We start from the raw sequence: 5,070 nt of genomic DNA on the forward strand, positions 1-5,070 counted from the left end.
ACCTTGGGTTGTTGCCACTGATTGTTCTGTCAGAGTTAATTTTTGATTCAAATTCTGGCCTGAGGAAAATGGTTAGACATTCTGTCTTAAAATTTCCCATTTTTCAAACAGAAAAATAGTCTGGGGGGGGTGGTGGTGGTTAATGGGGTGGTGGATGTAAGATCCTGATATTTTTCTGAGCTGGCAGAGCTCTTGGGCCCTAGGTCCATTCCTTTGGTAGGTAGAGTGTTTTATAATTTTATAATTCTATAATTTTATAATTCTGCTGGTGACCAAAGGTGAATTTCTGATAGCTGAAGGCCGGGACACCAGTATCTCCTTTTAGAATTTAGAGTATCTTCGGTCCACTGGAATTTTAGCCCAGTCTTACCAGATATTTTAAAAATGCTTCATCCTCTTTAGGTGATCAAAAGTCAGATTGCTTCGTCACTGAAACAACTATTAAGATATAAATGTGAATAAAGTGGTCAACCTCCAAATGGCCAGGAGAGGTACAGGGGGCTTATAAGTGGAACTGAGACAGAGAAGCCTCGCTTTCATTTGCTCTGCATCGCCGGTTGTGTGTGGAACAGAGCCTTTGCTGAGTCCTTTTATCTTTTTGACCTTCAGTTTCTTCATCTGAAATAATGGCAAAGGTCAGTAATTCATCCATGTCTTTATTCTCAGAGGTGAATCAGAGGCATATCAGGAAGAGTGATAGAGGAAGTTGGAATGAGAAAATAACTCTCTGGCTTGAAGTGGTCAAGGGAAAGGTCCAGCAGAAGGTTTTTTAGATGGATTATTAGATGCAAGCGCATCTAAAGAATGCTTCCCAGCTACAGATAGGAAGTTTTGAAAATGAAAGGGGGTCATTATTGATAGGTGAATTACAAATGAAGTGGAGGTAAGGGGAGAGGCTGCTGCTAAAACAGTTGTACTGCCTACGACAGGAGACATTGCAGCACCCAGGCGTGCAATGAGTACTCAATCAACTGTCATTATGAACAAGCCACCAGTGAGGCATTATGTAACACGAGAACAGAGATGTTCAATGTTTTCCTTTCCCTTAAGAATACATGGTGGCGTATCCCCAAAAGTCAAATTTCCTCCTATTAGCACACATCTATACCATGTATTCCCCAACACCCCAACAGAAAGCCTGATTCTCCACTTGCCTCTGCATAGGCCTTACACAAAGACATAAAGCTAAACTCATGGCATTGTGTTAATTTTGAGTATGAGTTCCAGCTTTAACCTCACTAATTTATTAGGTTGTACGTTTTATTAAAGCATCTGACTTACTGTTTTAGTTAGGGTTTCAATTGCTGGAAAGAGACACCATGATCACAGCAACTCTTATAAAGGAAAAACATTTAATTGGGGTGGCTTACATGTTCAGAGGAGGTTTAGTTCATAATTATCATGGTGCAACATGGTGGCATGCAGGCAGACATGGTGCTGAACATTGTACATGTTGACCCTCAGGCAACAGGAAGTGGTCTGGGACTCTGGGCTTGAGCATATATGAAACTTCAAAGCTCATCCTCACAGTGACATACTTCCTCTACAAGGAAGTACTCAAACAAAGCTCCACCTAATAGTACCACTCCCTATGAGCTTTTGGGGGCCAGTTACATTCAAACTACCACATTCTACCTTCTTGACCCCTAAGCTTGTAACAATATCATAATGTAAAGTACATTTAGTCCAACTTCAAAAATCCCCTTAGTCTATCACAGTCTTAACAATGTTTTGAAGTTCAAATTCTCTTCTGAGATTCATGCAATCTCTTAACTGTAATCCCATATAAAATCAAGATAAACAAACAAATCACATGCTTCCAACATGTAATGGCACAGGATATACATTACCATTCCAAAACATAGGGAATAGGGCATAGTGACGAAATATTGGACCAAAATAAGACCAAAAACCAGATGGACAAACTCCAAACTCTGTATTTCCACATCAGATTTCAAAATGCTCTTCAGATCTCCACCTCCTTTCATCTTTGTTGACTGCAACATACTTCTTTCTCTTGGGCTTGTTCCATATACTGTTAGCAGTTCTCTTTGGCAGGTATCCTACAACTCTGGCATCTCCAACATCTTGGGGGTTCCAAGACCCTCTAGGCTTCAACTTGACAGCTTCATGAAATGGCCTCTCTAGGTCTCCATTTGGGAACATCCCTAACACATGCCTGGCCTCAGCATCTTTCCTTAGTTGCAGAGGCAAATTCTATAGCCCTTCTATCCAGAACCAAGTGTCCAAAGCTGCCAAGTTCTGCTGTTTACTGAGGCTGGAAAATGGCCCCCTTGTTCAATTACATCTTCACCAACTTTCTACTTTTGATGGTTTTCTTCACTGGCTAAGCTTGACTCTCCTAAAACTGCATCTGTAGACCATGCTGGGCTCAAACTCAGAGATCCACTAGCCTCTGCCTTCCAAATGCTAGTACTAAAGACGTGCACCACCACATCCTGCTTTAAGCTTTTCTTTAATTCCTTTTCACTAGTTGGAAACTTAGCTGGGTGGGATCTTGCACTGAGGTCATCACTCCCTACATTCCATTTCTTAATCTGTTCATCTCTTTGAACACAGGATTTAGCTCCATTCTATTTCCTGGTGCTCCCTTTCTCTGAAAATTGAACATTTTGCATTTTTCCTTACTCAGCTTGCTCCTTTTTGTTATAAATCTGTATAAGAGTAGACAGTAATAAATGCACAACAGAGTCAACACTAGGCTGTTTTGAGATTTCCTTTGCTAACAGAATTAATCCAGAACTCTTTACTTTAGAGTCAGGCATCTTCTTTGGACAAGAGCAAAAAGCAACACATTTTCACCAAAATATTACAAGAACAATCTTTAGGCAGCATAGTAAAAATCCTTTTCTCTGAAATATCTCGAGACAGTTCATCAGAGAAGCTTCTTTGCTGTCGGGTGATACCTACATTTATTCGATAGTATAAGGCTAGGATTTAGAATGTAGTTAGAAATTATAGTGGTAATAGTTTCTTTTCATATCCATGACATCACTACCCTTGGGAAGTTGGCTAGGGTTCTAATATAAGGCATGGCTTCCCTCCTATTGAGTGAGCCCCAAGTACAATTAGATAGGTATGGGGAACAACCAACATTTGAATGTATTTACTATACGTTTGTTGATTTGAATGTATTTACTATACCTTTGTTGGTATGTTGCCTATGTTGCCATTTAGTCATTATAGTTTATAGGTGTCATAGTTGAATAGGACTGTTAATTCCTTCTCCCCTTTGGCAGCTTGCACAGTACTTTTTTTTTTTTTTTTTTTTTTTTTTGTACCATGGTAGTTATAATACAGGAAGGAAGGATGTTTTCATGTTTGACCAATCTTGAATAATCTGAGTCCTGTATCCTAAATATGTGGTATCTTTAGCAATAAGGCTTACCTCCAATGTCTGAGATGCAACCAAGGGCAACAGCCATAATCTATACTGTTTTGGTAATCACATGGGCTACAGTAACCAACCATCCTGAAGGAAATTTTGCAGGCCCGGTGCTGGGATTTTTGTTAGTTTATGTTTCACGTAGGGAAGCACTGTTGGTCCTAGTGTCATACCTTTCTTAATGCTCTCTCTTGTGTGTGTGTATTTGTATGTGTGTATACATACACTTAGATGTATAATATGTGTGATTTTTAGGAAATAGAAGATGACAAGATTCCTTGAGGCTTTATTAAACAATCTTGTTGTTATCTGTCTCTCCTCTTTCATTCTCCCCCACCTTGGCATCCCACTACTTCCCAGTCAGAGCTCCCCTACTCATTTTTCTCTTGCCCATTTTGTATCACTGGTATCCAACTATTCCCCTCTAAGCCTCCCCTAGCAAATGTGGTTCCATTATACTTTCCTGGTTTCCATGGTTACTCCACATTGTATGCTCACATCTGAAAGTTGAAACTAAGACCTGCAAATGAGAGAGAATTTGTGATGTTTATCTATTTGAGTCTAGGTTAAACTCAGTCAATATGATACTTTCTAGGTCCATTCTTTTGTCTGAAATCTTCATGATTTCATTTTTTATTACAGGTGAAATAGTATTTCATTGTGTTTATGTACTACGTTTTCATTATCCAATCATCTGTTAAATGACATTTAGGTAGTTCCATTGCCTAGCTTTTGCAAATGAACATGACTGAACAAGTATCTCTGCAATAGGATATAGACTCCTTTGGGTCAAGAAGTGACATAGCTAGGTCATATAGTAGATTTATTTTCACGTTTTTGATGATTCTCCATACTGACTTCCAGAGTGGCTAAACTTCTTTGCATTTCCAGTAACAGTGAGTGGTTTGGGCTTTCTCTAAAACCTCTCCAGCAGCATTTATTGCCAGTTGCGGTGATGATCTTAGCCATTATGATTGGTGTATTCTTTAGCCATTTTTATTTCATCTGTTGAGAGCTCTCTGTTTAGATTCATACTCCCTCCCCTTTTTAAATTTGGTAGTTTGTTTCCTCTACTCTGTGTTCTAAGTCCTTTGTTTATTCTGGACATTAATCCTCTGTTAGATGTTGAGCTGGCAAAGATTCTGTCCTATTCCACGGATTTCCTCTTCACTCAGTCAATTGTTTCTTTAGCTTTTCAGTAGACTTTTGGTTGTATGAGGTCCAAGTTGTCAATCATAGAAGTTAATTCTTGGACAAAAGAAGTCATATTAAGAAAGTCTTTTTTTTATATATACACATAAACCTTATAAGGTTATGCCTATGTTTTCTTCTAGTAGCTTTAGCATTTCAAGTTTCAAATTGAGGTCTTTGATACACTTAGATCTATTTTTTTTCAGATTGATAGATATGGGTCTACTTCCATTCTGCATGTGGATGTCCAGTTTTTCCAGCATCATTTGTTGAAGGTGCTGTCTTTTCTCCACTGCAAACGTTTTGTCTTTTTGTCAAATATCACAGAGCAGCAGTAACAAGTACATATATTTGTGCATTTTAATTTGTTCCATTGATCTTTAGGCCTGCTTTTGTGTCATTACCACATTGTTTTTATTATTCAAGTTTTATAATATATTTTGAAGTCTGTAATGGCAAAGCTTCCAGTGCTA

Source organism: Peromyscus maniculatus, chromosome 22, assembly GCF_049852395.1.
Source record: "Peromyscus maniculatus bairdii isolate BWxNUB_F1_BW_parent chromosome 22, HU_Pman_BW_mat_3.1, whole genome shotgun sequence".
In the NCBI taxonomy this organism is placed as follows: Eukaryota; Metazoa; Chordata; class Mammalia; order Rodentia; family Cricetidae; genus Peromyscus; species Peromyscus maniculatus.